This window comes from Ranitomeya variabilis, chromosome 1, assembly GCF_051348905.1.
Source record: "Ranitomeya variabilis isolate aRanVar5 chromosome 1, aRanVar5.hap1, whole genome shotgun sequence".
NCBI lineage: Eukaryota > Metazoa > Chordata > Amphibia > Anura > Dendrobatidae > Ranitomeya > Ranitomeya variabilis.
Window position 1 is genome coordinate 375,190,784 of NC_135232.1, and position 18,202 is coordinate 375,208,985.

At 41.0% G+C, this 18,202-nt stretch overlaps 1 protein-coding gene and 1 long non-coding RNA gene across 3 annotated transcripts in view; one reads left to right on the top strand and one right to left on the bottom strand.

The window, feature by feature from the left end:
* Positions 1 to 18,202, bottom strand: part of VPS13A (vacuolar protein sorting 13 homolog A) — a 277,896-nt gene that overhangs the window by 24,264 nt on the left and 235,430 nt on the right. The window lies entirely within an intron of this gene.
* Positions 15,109 to 17,939, top strand: LOC143760224 (uncharacterized). The gene is made up of 2 exons (XR_013212249.1): positions 15,109 to 17,254; positions 17,554 to 17,939. It is a non-coding gene; the product is annotated as an uncharacterized LOC143760224 (long non-coding RNA).

Below are 18,202 nucleotides of genomic sequence, written 5' to 3' on the forward strand. Positions count from 1 at the left end.
CAAACCTATAGGTGTCACATCATATTTGAAGAAAGACCGCACATAAGCATGTAACAAATTATAAAGGTTATTTACCCATGTTATAAAGATGTCAGACCTGGGAGCGTTCACTATCCCGACGCGCGTTTCGCGAGAAAAGACTCTCGCTTCCTCAAGGGGAAAAACCTATAGATGTTTGGTATCTGCTTACTTGTACGGAACTGGAGAATTATATTGCCAGGTCAGTTTTACCATATAATGAACATGGCAAAAAACATTTTTCTAATTTTGGTTATAGACATTACAACAATGAATTTTAAACAAAACAATTCAGATGCAGGTGAAGTTCAGACTTTCAGCTTTCATTTGAGGCTATCCACATTAAAACTGGATGAAGGGTTTAGGAGTTTCAGCTCCTTAACATGTGCCACCCTGTTTTTAAGGGGACCAAAAGTAATTTCATGGACAGGTGTGGGCAATCCCTTCGTTATGTCACCCTCAATTAAGCAGATAAAAGGTCTGTAGTTGATTTCAAGTGTGGTGCTTGCATTTGGAAGGTTTTGCTGTGAAGTAAACATGCGGTCAAAGGAGCTCTCCATGAAGGTGAAACAAGCCATTCTTAAGATGCGAAAACAGAAAAAACCCATCCGAGAAATTGCTACAATATTAGGAATGGCAAAATCTACAGTTTGCTACATCCTGAGAAAGAAAGAAAGCACTGGTGAACTCATCAATGCAAAAAGACCTGGGCGCCCACGGAAGACAACAGTGGTGGATGATTGCAGAATAATCTCCATGGTGAAGAGAAACCCCTTCACAACAGCCAACCAAGTGAACAACACTCTCCAGGAGGTCGGCGTATCAATATCCAAATCTACCATAAAGAGAAGACTGCATGAAAGTAAATACAGAGGGTTCACTGCACGGTGCAAGCCACTCATAAGCATCAAGAATAAAAAGGCTAGACTGGACTTTGCTAAAAAAAACATCTAAAAAAGCCAGCACAGTTCTGGAAGAACATTCTTTGGACAGATGAAACCAAGATCAACCTCTACCAGAATGATGGAAAGAGAAAAGTATGGCAAAGGCATGGTAGAGCTCATGATCCAAAGCATACCACATCATCTGTAAAACATGGCGGAGGCAGTGTGATGGCTTGGGCATGCATGGCTGCCAGTGGCTCTGGGTCACTAGTGTATAATGATGATGTGACACAGGACAGAAGCAGCCAAATAAATTCTGAGGTATTCAGAGACATAATGTGTGCTCAGATCCAGCCAAATGCAGCCAAATTGATTGGCTGTCGTTTCATACTACAGACAATGACCCAAAACATAAAGCCAAAGCAACCCAGGAGTTTATTAAAGCAAAGAAGTGGAATATTCTTGAATGGCCAAGTCAGTCACCTGATCTCAACCCAACTGAGCATGCATTTCACTTGTTAAAGACTAAACTTCAGACAGAAAGGCCCATAAACAAACAGCAACTGAAAACCACCGCAGTGAAGGCCTGGCAGAGCATCAAAAAGGAGGAAACACAGCGTCTGGTGATGTCCATGAGTTCAAGACTTCAGGCAGTCATTGCCAGCAAAGGGTTTTCAACCAAGTACTAGAAATGAACATTTTATTTAAAATTATTTAATCTGTCCAATTACTTTTGGTCCCTTTAAAAACAGGGTGGCACATGTTAAGGAGCTGAAACTCCTAAACCCTTCATCCAATTTTAATGTGGATACCCTCAAATGAAAGCTGAAAGTCTGAACTTCAACTGCATCTGAATTGTTTTGTTTAAAATTCATTGTGGTAATGTCTATAACCAAAATTAGGAAAATGTTGTCTCTGTCTAAATATATATGGACTTAACTGTATATTGGAAGAAAAGAAAAAAAGTTAAGGCTCTGGGAAGAAGGGGAGGAAGAAAACGAAAGCGCAAAAACAGAAAATTGCAAGGCCGTGAAGGGGTTAAATTAGCAGCTGTGAATGTGTTTCATGCCATCTTGCAATTAAATATGTTTGTTAAATAACCGGGATTCTTCCTATACCAACCACCCCGGATGAAGCTTTGTAGCAAAACGCTCATTGGCTGTGCGTTTTTCTTGATGGATGTTCCTATCCTTGTATCTACTCTCTTCCATTCTTCTTATTTTTGCTTAAAGGGAACCTGTCACCCCGTTTTTTCAGTATGAGAAAAATACCGTTAAATAGGGCCTGAGCTGTGCTTTACAATAGTGTATTTTTTGTCCCGATTCCCCACCTATGCTGCCGAAATACCTTACAAAAGTCGCCGTTTTCGCCTGTCAATCACGCTGGTCTGGTCAAAAGGGCGTGGTGAAATGGCTGTTTTTCCCCCACCTCTTGCTTATCTTCCCGGCGTTGGCGTAGTGGTTCTCGCATGCGCAACAGCCGAAAAAGAGCGCGATCTGTGCTATTCCCCTGGTTATCGGTGGTGGCGGCCATCTTCCTGAGGCCGCGCATGTGCAGATGGAGTGCTCTGCTGCACGGGGCTTCAGGAAAATGGCCGCGGGATGCCGCGCGTGCGCAGATGGAGATCGCGGCGGCCATTTTCCTGAAGCCGAGATGCGAACTCGGATTTGTTCCTTGGCAAACTGTATCGGCTTCAGTACGTGTGTTTTTTTTTTTTGTTTTTTTTTTAACACTGGGACTTTTCGGGAACTTCTTGCTAAGAGATTAGCTTCATACTGGCGTTGTCACGATGCCCGGGTATCAATGCTGCAGGAGAAGCTGCACACAGCAGCTGAGCAAGACGCCAAGTTACTAACCTGAACCCACGGGACCTTTGACATGAAACAGAGTGTACAGGTAATGAACAGGACCTTAGACCATGTGACAGAGTGGGAGGAGGAAAGGGGGTGGAGCCAGACGCCGGGGAAACAGAGAAGGGACAAGCACTAAAGAATAATCAAACAAGCAGAGGTCGTAGCCAGGAGATTACGAGGTACAAAAACGGAGAGACAGGGGATCATCAGAAGCAAAGCCAGAGTTCAGTAGCCAGGAACACAAACAGAGTAAAGCACGGAAAGCAAGACAACGCTATGCAAGCCGGACACACACTCCAAGAGTCATGCATACAAACAGAATCTATAGCTGACAGAGAAACCAGGTTAGGAGCGAGTATAAATACCCCTCCCATTTTGGGAAAGAGGCTAGCAAAATTAACCCTGACAGGACATTAACCATGTCCTGACCATGACAGGCGTCTTCTAACTGTCGCAGTACTCACAGGTAATGAGACTGTCTTTGATCATCCTGGAGCTGATCATTGACTGAGCCTTTACCATTCTGACTATTCTTCCATCCATTTGAATGGTAGTCTTCCGTTTTCTTCCACGTATCTCTGGTTTGACTTTCCGTTTTAAAGCATTGGAGATCATTTTAGCTGAACAGCCTATTATTACCTGCACTTCTTTGTAAGTTTTACCTTCTCCAATCAACTTTTTAATCAAAGTAAGCTGTTCTTCTGAACAGTGTCTTGAACAACCCATATTTCTGAGGCTTTTAAGGAGAAATGCATGTACAACATGTCCTGGCTTCACCCTTAAATAAGGGCCACCTGATTCACACCTGTTTCTTCACATGATGATTGACCTCACTAATTAATCTCCACACTGCTATTATTTTAAACACACCCTTTTCAATTAATTATCTCCTTCATGACCAGAGGTACTTTCACTTTTGCATTTTTGTTTTTTGCTCCCCTTCTTCCAAGAGCCATAACTTTTTTATTTTTCCATTAATATGGCCATATTCGTTTTTTGTGGGATGAGTTGTACTTTTGAATGACACCATTGGTTTTAACATATTGTGTACTGGAAAACGGGAAGAAAATTCCAAGTGCAGTGAAATTGCAAAAAAAAAAAAAAGTGCAATCCCACAGTTGTTTTTGTTTTGCTTTTTTACTATGGTCACTACATGCTAAAACTGACCTGCCATTATGATTCTCCAGTCATTATGAGTTCATAGATACCAAACATGTCTAGGTTCTTTTTTATCTAAGTGGTGAAAAAAATTCCAAAATTGCGCCATTTTCCGATACCCATAGCGTCTCCCTTTTTCGTGATCTCGGGTTGGGTGAGGGCTTATTTTTTGCGCGCCGAGCTGACGTTTTTAAAGATACCAATTTGGAGCAAATATGATCTTTTCATTGCTGATTAATGCAATGTTGCGGCGACCAAAAAAACGTAATTCTGGCGTTTTTACTTTTTTGTTGTTACGTTGTTTAGCGATTGTGTTAATTCTTTTTTATATTGATAGATTAGGCAATTCTGAAAGCGGCAATACCAAATATGTGTATGTTTAATTTTTTTTAGTATTTTATTTTGAATGGGGCAAAAGTGGGGCGATTTGAACTTTTATTTTTTTTTTTTAAACTTTTTTTTTTTTTTTACTTTTGGCATGCTTCAATAGTCTCCATGGGAGACTAAAAGCTGCCATAACCCGATCGCCTCTGCTACATACAGTCGATGATCAGAACGCCTGGATGTAGCAGAATTGCTGGATACCTCTGGTTGTCATGCCAACCCACCGGCGACCCACGGTCATGAGACATGGGCGCTGATGGGCAGGATTTCCAGCACACTTACCGGAAGGGCATGTTAAATGCCGTTGTCAGAGCTAGAAAGCGGCATTTAACAGGTTAACATCCGCGGGTGGATTGCTATTCCTCCCGCAGCTGTTAGTGGCACATGTCAGCTGTTCAAAACAGCTGACATGTGCTGGAAACCTCACCTCCGGAGCCCACATCAAAAGGGTGTCCGTCATCGGCGTATTATTACGCCCGATGTCGAAAAGGGGTTATTCTAATACACAGATTCAAAAACATGCAAATCATAAATGCTGAGTCTGTAGGTTTTCTTAGAATCTACTGCACCAACTGGTAAATTGTTTGACATGTGGTGATATAATTTACACCAAAAACAGTGATTAATCTGGTTAAGGTACCGTCACACTAAGCGACGCTGCAGCGATACAGACAACGATGCCGATCGCTGCAGCGTCACTGTTTGGTCGCTGGAGAGCTGTCACACAGACCGCTCTCCAGCGACCAACGATGCCGAGGTCCCTGGGTAACCAGGGTAAACATCGGGTTGCTAAGCGCAGGGCCGCGCTTAGTAACCCGATGTTTACCCTGGTTACCAGTGTAAAATGTAAAAAAACAAACACTACATACTCACCTTCGCGTCCCCCGGCGTCCGCTTCCTGCACTGACTGAGTGCCGGCCCTAACAGCAGAGCGGTGACGTCACCGCTGTGCTGTGCTTTCACTTTACGGCCGGCGCTCAGTCAGTGCAGGAAGCGGACAGCGAGGGACGTGTGACAGACATCAGAAGGTGAGTATGTACTGTTTGTTTTTTTACATTTTACACTGGTAACCAGGGTAAACATCGGGTTACTAAGCGCGGCCCTGCGCTTAGTAACCCGATATTTACCCTGGTTACCATTGTAAAACATCGCTGGTATCGTTGCTTTTGCTGTCAAACACAACGATACACGGCGATCTGACGACCAAATAAAGTTCTGAACTTTAATCAACGACCAGCGATATCACAGCAGGATCCTGATCGCTGCTGCGTGTCAAACACAACGATATCGCTAGCCAGGACGCTGCAACGTCACGGATCGCTAGCGATATCATTTAGTGTGACGGTACCTTTAGTCACATTAGACTGATATTATTTTGAACACTGCTGTAGTTTAATTCAATTAGTGATATGTGTTAATGTAAACAATGCCCTAACAATTACACTTGCCCTGCTCTTTTTAGGGTATGTGCACACGTCCTGATTTCTTGCAGAAATTTCCTGAAGAAAACCGGAAATTTTCTGCAAGAAATCCGCATTTTTTTTTTTGCGGTTTTTTTCGGGGTTTTTTTGCGTTTTTTTAGCATTCTGCAAGCGTAATTAGCTTGCAGAATGCTAAAGTTTTCCAAGCAATCTGTAGCATCGCTTGGAAAACTGACTGACAGGTTGGTCACACTTGTCAAACACAGGGTGGATAAAAATCAATGTTTTTTGAAAAAAATCAAAAAAATCGGATTTTTTTGATTTAAATCGGATTTTTTTGATTTAAATCGGATTTTTTTCAATAAACTGCTTTTTGAGGAAAATATTTTACCATCCAAAGGTTCTTCCATCATGAGATAAAGCTGAGTTGTTTAACTCAGTAGAATAAAGGCTGTATATGTGTAACATTCACAATGCCATGCTCTTCCAGAGGTTTCTGTAGGATGCTGACTATCCAACAAGTTTGGGCATGTCAACTGAATGGAAAAAGAAACTAAACCAAAAGTGAAACCAAGCTAGAAGTGTGGAATTAAAGGGGCAGTATGAACAAAATGTGGAGGCTATTAATAGTTTATACAATTAAGACATGCTGCTTTTAAACACCTACCTATTGCCATATAGTAAAACAAAAAAGATTTTTACTTACTTTGGGGTCCCCCCCTCACCCTGGCGTTAGATCGTTGCCCCTAGTTTCGTCCGTGTAACTATGGGCGCACATGCGCACTGCTCTCACTTCTCATTTTAATCGTGATTTATATTAAAAAAAACCTTTTGATTTAAATCAGTGATTTAAATCATGATTAAAATCATGATTTAAATCGATCCGATTTAAATAGAAAAAAATCTTTTGATTTAAATCGTGATTTAAATCATGATTTAAATCGGCGTGATTTAAATCAATCCACCCTGGTCAAACATAGCGTTTGACAAGTGTGACCATCTTTTTACTATAGATGCAGCCTATGCAGCATCTATAGTAAAAGATAGAATGTTTAAAAATAATAAAAAAAATAAAAAAAATGGTTATACTCACCTGCAGGCGTCCGTTCCTATAGATGCCGTTGTGGTTCAGGACCTTCCATGACGTCGCGGTCACGTGAGCGGTCACATGACCGGTCTCGACCAATCACAAGACGGTGACGTCATCGCAGGTCCTTCACCGCACACCAGCTTTAGAAACCGAAGGCGGGAAGACATCGAAGGTGAGTATAGGACTATTTTTTATTTTAATTCTTTTTTTTTTACCAATTATATGGTGCCCAGTCCATGGAGGAGAGTCTCCTCTCCTCCACCCTGGGTACCAACCGCACATAATCTGCTTACTTCCCGCATGGTGTGCACAGCCCCGTGCGGGAAATAAGCAGATCAATGCACTCCTAGGTGTGCGTAATCCCCTGCAATTCCGCATTTTAATGAACATGCTGCTTTTTTTCCAGCGATGCGATTTTTTCACGGAAAAAAAGGCTACATTTGCACAAAAAATGTGGAATACACTGAAAATAATGGGAGGCATATGTAAGCGTTTTTTTCGCGTTTTTATCACGTTTTTATAGCGAAAAAACGCGAAAAAAACGTGAAAAATACTAAACGTGTGCACATGGCCTTACATGTGCAATTGTGTATTTTGTTTGTACACTCATGACATTAGTTCACGGTTGCCTTTCTGCTTGTTTGTTCAGAATAGTCAACAACTAACCAATGCCTTATGCAATAAACATGAAAAAAACTTTTTACCCAAAATAATTTAATCAAATTGCCCTTTTTAGCAAAAATGCTTTATGGTTTCACATATATATTGCAGTTGGTGGCGTAGCACCTTGTATTGTTTATGGCTACTTTCACACTAGCGTTTTTTGCAATACGTCGCAATGCGTCGTTTTGGCGAAAAACCGCATCCTGCAAAAGTGCTTGCAGGATGCATTTTTTCCCCATTGACTAACATTACCGACGCATTTGCGACGCATTGCCGCACGTCGCAAACGTCGTGCGACGGTTGCGCCGTGTTTTGGCGGACCGTCGGCTGCAAAAAACGCTACATGTAACGTTTTTTGCTGCCGACGGACCGCCATTTCCGACCGCGCATGCGTGGCCGGAACTCCGCCCCCACCTCCCCACACCTCACAGTGGGGCAGCGGATGCGTGGAAAATCAGCATCCGCTGCACCCGTTGTGCGGCGCAAACAACGCTAGCGTTGGTGCGACGGGCCGAGTACGACGCTAGTGTGAAAGAAGCCTATGCCTGCATGGTGGAAGCAAAGATGAGCTTCAAAGATGGGATCCTGAAAATTACAGCTAGAAAAGCAGCAAAATCTGTTTATAGGCTGCAACTTTTTTTTTACTGCCAAGAGATCAGGTTTTGGCTGCAGAAAAAAAGCTACGTGTGGACATAGCATTACATTACTGAGTGCTTTGCAGAAATCCCTTACAGCTGCTCCTGAGGCTATGTGCACACGTAGGAAGAGAGGTGCAGAATTTTCTGCACAAAATCCGCATCTCCTGGCAGAATACGCAGCCGCGGATTTGCAGCGGTTTTTATGCGAATTTTGTGCGGTCTTTATGCGGAATTGATGCGGACTTTGTGCTGATTTTCTGTGGTTTTTGCCACTGCAGATTTTTAACATGGAGGGGTGCAGAAATGCTGCAGATTTGCACAAAAGAACAAAAGAAGTGACATGCACTTCTTTGAAACCCGAAGCAATTCTGCACTGATTAATCCGCACAGCTTTTTTTTTACCCATTAAATAACATTGTACTGTACATCACAGTGCGGATCTGCAGCATTTCTGCACGGAAAAATCCGCTGCGAGTCCGCAGCAAATCCGCATCGTGTGCACATAGCCTAAGGGTATGTGTCCACGTTCAGGATTGCATCAGGATTTGGTCAGGATTTTCCATCAGTATTTGTAAGCCAAAACCAGGAGTGGAACAATTAGAGGAAAAGTATAATAAAAACATATGCACCACTTCTGCATTTATCACCCACTCCTGGTTTTGACTTACAAATACTGATGGAAAATCCTGACCAAATCCTGATGCAATCCTGAACGTGGACACATACCCTAAAAGTTTTACTTCCTCTCCCATCTCTCAGTGTTATTGAGAGCAGGAGGGAGGGGGTTGAACACTGATCTGCTTTGGAGAGGGGAAAGATGATCTTAGCGGGTAATAGAAACGGTGAAAAGCACATGGAGATGAAAATGCAGTTCTGGAGCTATGCTGATACATGGAGACAAGTGACAAGTGTACACAGTCCTCCCCTCCACATGTACAGTATTATAGTGAGGGACACTCTCTAACAAGATAAAAATCTGACACTGCTGCTTATCTTCGGGGCCAAAAATTTATGAAGGCATGGAAATTGCACACTGAAACAAAGTGCAATTTTAATAAGAAAAGGTAACAACTAACATACTTAAAATCATAATCATTAACAGAAAAGCCCAATGTATACTGTATAGGATGTTTAAATGTAGTTGTCAATGAATCATTACGTAAAATAATATACCTATAGTGCTGTGCAAATTAATTGGGACAAAGCAAAAAACACATTTTTGAATATTTAATAATAAAATGTTATAATGCACTGTTACATACTAATTTTAGTAAGAGATATGTCCTCCTTTAGCAGATATGAGATTTATTTATTATATATTAAAACTGGTTTGAATCACTGACTGGTAACCAACTTACGATTTTACTTAAAAATGCTTTGTCCCAATTAATTTGCACAGCACTGTATTTACATACAGTCATGGCCGAAAGTGTTGGCATCCTTGAAATTGTTCCAGTAAAAGAAGTAGTTCTCCCAGAAAATTATTGCAATTATTTGTTTTGTAATTCCTTTGTGTGTACTGGAACAACACAAAAAACATAGAAAAAAGGCAAATTGGACATAATTTCATATAAACCCCCCAAAATGGGTCGAACAAAATTGTTGGCACTTTTCCAAAATTGTGGGTAAACAACTTTATTTCAAGCATGTGATTCTCGCACAAGCTCACCTGTGGCAAGTAACAGGTATGGGTAATATGAAAATCACACCTGAGACCAGGGGAGAAGTTGACTAAATCTTTGCATTGTGTGTCTGTGTATCCCACACTAAGCATGGAGAACAGAAAGAAAAGGAAAAAACTGAGGGCTTGAGAACCAAAATTGTTGAAAAATATCAACATTCTCACAACTATTTTATGTTTAATAAAAAAAATTTCCTTCAAAACGGGTGTTTCCATGGGTGCCAACTTCTCTCCATCGGTAGCAAATTTAGTCATGGCAAGGCGGGAAGAAAGTCACATTTACAACACAAACTATCCTTTTTATAAATCAATAAAATGGTATTCTAGATATATAGACGACATACTTCTAGTCTGCAAAGTTAAAGTGACCAATATACCATTTTTTCTTGATTATCTTAACATTAATGAATTTAACCTCCGATTTACTAACTTTTTTCACCATGGGTCTATCATGTTTTTGGATTTACGTTGACAGGTAAACATGGTTTTCTGATCACTAGTAGCACCCACAGGAAAACGACAGCAGGAAACACCATATTACATGCTCATAGTTTCCATCCTTCACACACAACTAGATCTATTCCTGTTGGTGAGCTCACTAGAGAAAAGAAACTGCAGTGATGCATTGTCTTTCCACAGTGAGTCATGCGCTATCCAACAATGTTTAGCACAAAGAAATTATCCTATATCGTGCTACAAATATCGTACAATCAAAAATTAGACAAGAGTTGATGAACTACAAACTCATGAAATCCACTGAAACTGTGTCACAAAAACCTACTTTGGTTCTCACATACAATACTCAATTTAAGGCAGTTTCCGACATTGTTAACCGCAACTTGCATATTCTTAGAAATGACAATACAAAGGATTCCATATGAAAAAAATAGCATTAGAATTGTATCCAGACGAGCACCGACTATAGGAAATTTTTTATCTCCTAGTCTACATTGCTCAAACATAAATTTTGATAGCCATCATTGGCTTTCCATTAATGGATATTTTAAAGTGGACAGTCTCCATGTAAAACATGTTCGCACTCAGTCAAGACTCAAACATTCTCTAGTTCAGTTGGTTTAAAAACTTTATAAAATAAAAAACTTTCTCAATTGTAATTCAAATTACATAATCTATATTATTGAATGCTGTGCTTGTAATCTTAAATATGTCGGTTCCACTAACAGAAAATTAAAGGGGCTGTCTGGTCAAAACTGATAATACTGCAGTCACCCTGTGTTTCTCGAGAATGGAATGTATGTATGAGTTATACATACCCCTGGGGCCAGTGGGCATGGCCTAGCTCTCCATACATTTGTATAGAGCGAGGCTGCGCCCTGTAGTCGGACATGCCAATTGGCCGTTTGTGTCACAGCCTTGGTTCAATACACTTGTATTGCATTCGTTTGAAACGCGTCTGGTTTTGACTCCTTACACACCTTATCCCCAACTTACACATATGCCTAGGTGTATTGCAGTGATGCCTTATATATATATATATATGTTTGTTTTAATTACTAAATACTCTGGATTTTATGGATTGAAGCTAGATCTCTTCCTTCTTGCAAGTTTAACCTGACATCTGTCAGAGACGTGATCCTGCACTTCCTCATACTGAAACTCACAGGGAGTTTCCACCAAGGGTGAGCTGATTTTTCCTGTACCGATTTTCAATATGAAAATCACACCTGAAACCAGATATAAAGGGGAGAAGTTGACTCAATCTTTGCATTGTATGTCTGTGTGTGCCACACCAAGCATGGAGAACAGAAAGCAGAGAAGAGAACTTGAGAACCAAAATTGTTGAACAATATCAACAATCTCTGGATTACAAGTCCATGTCCAGAGATCTTGATGTTCCTTTGTCCACGGTGAGGAACATAATCAAGAAGTTTACAAGCCATGGCACTGTAGCTAATCTCCCTGGACGTGGACGGCAGCGAAAAATTGATGAAAGGTTGCAACGCAGGATAGTCCGGATAGTGATTAAGCAGCCCCAATCAAGTTCCAACGAAATTGAAGCTGTCTTGCAGGCTCAGGGTGCATCCGTGTGAGCGCGAACTATCCAGCAACATTGGAATTAAATGAAATACTAAGGCAGGAGACCATAAAGACATAAAAAAGCTAGACTGCAGTTTGCCAAAATGTATGTGAGTAAGCCTAAATAAATATATATATATATATATATAGGTTAAAGAAAAGGTGTAAAGGTGTGTGTTTGCTTCCTTGGTTGGAATGTTGTCTTTGTCATGAAAAATAAATATGCAGCTATAAATATGGCATTTCTTTTGACATTCTTCACCATTATTTTGGAATTACTTGGTCCAGTAAAGTCTTGGACTAAACCACCTGGACGATGCATCAAGATCATACAGGAATCAAGACAAAGTCCTTAACCATCGCTGATATGCCTTTTAAAGGGAAGGTGCCACCAGTTTTCTTGTAGTTTGTTTTTTTTGTGAAATTAAGCTTAAAATAGTAATTAAAATGTATTAATGCAATGTTTGCAGACATTTTTTATATGAAAAATAATATATATTTTCTTACAAATATATATATTTACCAATAGAGGGAGCATTTTAGACCTCAAGCAGCTATAGTAAGACTTACCAGCTTTACTGTTAGCAGCAAAATTGGGGAAGTAACTGCTGACATCACCATTTCCCTCCCCTTTTGGGTAGTCTAGTATCACTGGGGAAGAATGAAGAGTAGCATCACAGCTCCTGCTCCTATAATGCTAATGGTACACTGTTCCTCCTTGATATCTCTGCTATTCTGCCCGTACTTTTCTCCTGCATTTTACTTCCGTCAGCCGTCAATCAGGATCTGTTCTGCTGGAATCAGTACTGCTTATGTTAGCAGATCCGAGAGCTCCATGAATATGGCAGCAGAACACTCCCACTACTATGAATTGTGCAGCCCACAGAGGTGTGCCCAGTTCACAGCAGTGACAGTTCTACTACAATAGATAGGGTCGGAGTCCGTCTGTTTTCTCCTATGACCATTGGGTGCCGTATTATGACACAGTGTTGTGCTGCCACTGTGAAAGCAAGATGTCAGCCCCCAGACAAACGCGGTACCTTCCTTTTAACGGTGGCAGTTAAGGGTGCTTATTCCTCAGTGCCACTTTTTAACGGCGCTGAGAAATAAGATTATAGCGCCCCCAGCATTGGAAAATCTCCGAGGTCTCTGCTACCCTCAGTACCCGAGACATGATTTGGGTCGGATTTTACCGTCCCCACTGTTGCAATCTCCGTTAATCACCAAATAACGGTGACAGCAAAATAAGGAAAAAAAATTCAGAATTGTATGATCTAGCATATCAGAGGAGTGATAAATGGGGTCCCCCGAGCCCTCAGATACCTCTGGCTCTGTTCCCCGGCCCTCAGCATCTTCTTCCGGGAAGAAAATGGTGGGCGCATGCGCAGTGCGCCCGCCGAGATCTGCCAGCGGGCAACTGGCAACAATAGATTTTTCCTATTGGATCATTCTGATCACTGTGATATACCCTATCACAATGATCAAAATAAAAAATAGTAAATCAAACCCCCCTTATCACCCCCTTGGTTAGATGAAAATAATAAAATAAAAAAATGTTTTTCATTCTATTTTTCCATTAGTTAGGGCTAGGGTTGGAGCTAGGGTTGTGGTGTAAGCGGTTAGGGTTGTGGTGTAGGCGGTTAGGGTTGTGGTGTAGGCGGTTAGGGTGGCGGTGTAGGCGGTTAGGGTTGCGGTGTTGGGCTTAGGGTTGCGGTGTTGGGCTTAGGGTTGCGGTGTTGGGCTTAGGGTTGCGGTGTTGGGCTTAGGGTTGCGGTGTTGGGCTTAGGGTTGCGGTGTTGGGCTTAGGGTTGCGGTGTTGGGCTTAGGGTTGCGGTGTTGGGCTTAGGGTTGGAGTTAGAATTGGGGTTTTCCACTGTTTAGGTACACATCAAGGTGTCTCCAAACGTGACATGGTGACTGCCATTGATTCCAGCCAATTTTGCGTTAAAAAAAATGAAAAGGTGATCCCTCCCTTCTGAGCCATATCATGCGCCCAAACAGTTGCTTTCCCTCACATACGGGTTATCGGTGTACTTAGGAGAAATTGCACAACAAATTTTGTGGTCCATTTTCTTTACCCTTGTGAAAATAAAAATGTTCTACAGTAAAAATGTTTAAAGTTAAATGTTACGGTAATTTTTTCCTTCCACGTTGCTTTAGTTCTAGTGAAGAACCTGAAGGGTTAATAAACTTCTTGAATGTGGTTTTGCACACCTTGAGGGGCGCAGTTTTTAGAATGGTGTCACTTTTAGGTATTTCCTGTTATATTGATCCCCTTAAACTCACTTCAAATATGAGGTGGTCCCTAAAAAAAATGGTTTTGTAAATTTTGTTGGAAAAATGAGAAATCGCTGGTCAACTTTTAACCCTTATAACGTCCTAACAAAAAAAACAATTATGTTTTTAAAATTGTGCTGATGTAAAGTAGACATGTGGGAAATGTTATTTATTAGCTACCGTATATACTCGAGTATAAGCCGAGATTTTCAGCCCATTTTTTTGGGCTGAAAGTCCCCCTCTCGGTTTATACTCGAGTCATACCCAGGGGAGGGGGAGCTGTCTAATTATACTCACCTGCTCCTGGCGCGGACCCTGCAGATTCCTGGCTCCCGGCAGCTTCTTCCTGTACTGAGCGGTCACTGTTACCGCTCATTACAGTAATGAATATGCGGCTCCACCTCCCATAGGGGTGCAGCCGCATATTCATTACTGTAATGAGCGGTAACCGCTCAGTACAGCAAAAAGCTGCCAGCGCCGGGGAAGCAGGCACTGCACAGCGCCAGGAGCAGGTGAGTATAATGGGGAGGGGGAGCGCAGCGCTGCATGATATTCACCTGCTCCTTGTTCCGGCACCGTTCCGTCTTCAGCGTCTTCTGCAGTGACGCTCAGGTCAGAGGGCGCGGTGACGTGGTTAGTGCGCGCCCTCTGCCTGAACGTCAGTACAGAAGACGTTGAATATGGAGCAGCGGCCGGATCGAGGAGCAGGTAAATATTGAAAGTGCCGGGGGCCTGAGTGACGAGAGGTGAGTATGCGATTTATTTTTTTTATCGCAGCAACAGCATATGGGGCAAGTGTCTGTATGAAGCATCTTGTGGGACCATAAAGTTTGTGCAGCACTATATGGGGCAAGTGTCTGTATGGGGCCATAACGTTTGTGCAGCACTATATGGGGCAAGTGTCTGTATGGAGCATCTTATGGGGCCATAACGTTTGTGCAGCACTATATGGGGCAAGTGTCTGTATGGGGCCATAACGTTTGTACAGAACTATATGGGGAAAGTGTCTGTATGGGGGCCATAACATTTGTGCAGCACTATATGGGGCCAGTGTCTGTATGGAGCATCTTATGGGGCCATAATCAACGTTTGTGCAGCACTATATGGGGCCAGTGTCTGTATGGAGCATCTTATGGGGCCATAACGTTTGTGCAGCACTATATGGGGCAAATATCTTTATGGAGCATCTTATGGGGCCATAATCAACGTTTGTGCAGCACTATATGGGGCAAATATCTTTATGGAGCATCTTATGGGGCCATAATTAACATTTGTGCAGCATTATATGGGGCAAATGTCTGTATGGAGTATATTATGGGGCCATAACGTTTGTGCAGCACTATATGGGGCAAATATCTTTATGGAGCATCTTATGGGGCCATAATTAATGTTTGTGGAGCATTATATGGGGCAAGTGTCTGTATGGAGCATCTTATGGAGCCATAATCAAGGTTTGTGCAGCACTATATGGGGCAAAGATCTTTATGGAGCATCTTATGGGGCCATAATCAACATTTGCGCAGCATTATATTGGGCAAATGTGTCTATGGAGCATCTTATGGGGCCATTATTAACCTTTATGCAGGATTATATGGGGCATATTTTAATATGGAACATCTTATGGGGCCATCAAACTTTATGGAGCATTATATGGGGCTCCTGATTCAATATGGATATTCAAAAACACTTAACCTACTGATGTCTCAATTAATTTTACTTTTATTGGTATCTATTTTTACTTTTGACATTTACCAGTAGCTGCTGCATTTCCCACCCTAGGATTATAGTCGAGTCATTAAGTTTTTTGTGGCAAAATTAGGGGGGTCGGCTTATACTCGGGTCGGCTTATACTCGAGTATATACAGTATTTTGTGTGATATGACTGTCTGATTTAAGGGCACAAAAATTAAAAGTATGAAAATTGCAAAATGTTCAAAAATGTTTGCCAAATTTCCGTTTTTTTCTTAAATAAATGCAAGTTATATCGAAGAAATTTTACCACTACCATGATGTACAATATGTCATGAAAAAAACAATCAGAATCAGTGAGATCCGTTGAAGCGTTCTAGAGCTATAACCTCATAAAATGACAGTGCTCAGAATTGTAAAAATTGGCTTGGTCATTACGTGCAAAATTGGCTCTGTTACTAAGGGGTTAATTATATTTCAGTGAGATACGCTTTTGCAGTATTTACTGGCAAAGTGATAATTCAATTTCCGATTATGATTCTTATATAATGTTTATTTCACCTATTTGCGGACCCACGTGAAGCTCCACTGACAAGCTATGCATTTGTTACTCTGTGGAAGGCTGTGTAGGGATGTACTTAGGTACGGTATGTTCTGCTTGCCCAGAGATCTCTGTTTAGTAATTAATGTAAGCAGTAGATAGCCACGGATAACCAAGAAAAGGTCTTTAAAATTGAGTAAACACGTTATTTTACTAAAGCTAATTTTCTCTGGGATTGACTTAATTTAAGGGAAAATAAACGCAACACTATAACAAAATCTGGACAGAAATCTAATTCCGGACAACGAGGATTTGAATATAAATGATGGAAGAAAGCAAATAACAAGAAAAAGATGTCTGGCGGAGCTTAGTGCTATTTCTTTCCTTTTATGGAATGAAAAAAGGGTTGTACAAAGCGTCTATGCCAGAAGACAATAACAAATTCACATAGTTTAAAATATAGTATTTATTTTACAATACAAGCCTTTATAAAGCAAAGCCAAAAACAAGCAATAAAGAACACAAAACTTATATGAAATGTAACCAAGGAATACACAGTGAAATGTAGAAAATAAGGAGAAAATAAAAGCAATGACCATGCAAGTTACAGGACAAATGTATGACATTCTGTAAAATAGACATAAAGTGTACGATAATTCTATATACCTGTAGGTTTGTGCTTTATGTTTCAATAGGTTTACACATCCAATATTGAGAGGATGATATGTTGTACTAATCATTAAAAGGATTATCTATATGTTGACCACACTGAATAGTGGGTGACTTAGACCGGTGCAGACCAGCACATGAAAAATAGTCCGATTTTCAGGAAGGAAAAAAAAAATCATCTGAATTGTCATCTGTAGTCCATTTGTATGTCCGTTTATTACATCTTTGTGTTGTCCATTTTTATACGTCATGTAGAGAAATTCACCACACACTCAATTCTGGTATGATGCAAAAAAGGTATGTGCCAAATTTATTTAAACACGATATACAGAAGATTGCCACATTGATACAAGTATCAATGTGGCAATCTTCTGTATATCGTGTTTAAATAAATTTGGCACATACCTTTTTTGCATCATACCAGAATTGAGTGTGCGGTGAATTTCTCTACATGATTGATTAAGACCACACGGTCCGTTTCACCAGCACCTCCGTGTCCCTGACTTGAGTGCACACCATTATTCTCACGTTTATCATTTTTATACGTCAGCAGTATGGGAAAAATTGTAATGCATCAGTAAAAATCCGATACTATGCGGATGATCTATAAGGGATCAGATTTTGGTTCACACACCCATTGACTTGAATAGGTGAGTCTCATCGTCTCATCTGAAATACGGAAGAGACTGGAGCATGTTGCGATTATTTTCACACGGACACTCGGTCTTTGTGAGGAAAACTCTCTTCTGAACAGTCCCATTAGATAGCACTGGTCAGTGTGTCATCCGATTAACATGGACAGCCCTTATACGAACTCCTCGTCATATGTGTATGTCCTTTCTATATAAAAATGTTGCAGCGCTTTGATGAATACCAATGTGTAACCAAAAGAAAGAGTGATAGTCAATCCCAAACATGCATTTTATCAGCTCAGAAGATTGTTCTATTTACCCCTTTGGTCACAATTGTATCCATCTTTGCATAAAAAAACAGATGAGGCCGGAAAGGTTATGAATATGTGACCATATGATCTGCATGCTACACAAGGACTGCAATGAGAAGTAATGCAGGGACAGCGACAACCATAATGGAAGGGACAATGTGCACAGTACAAACTATAAAATACACATGTATCTTCTTTTTATTTTTGCAGAATTGGCAGCCAGTGAAAACCCATTCAATTGTTTAACTAATTAAAA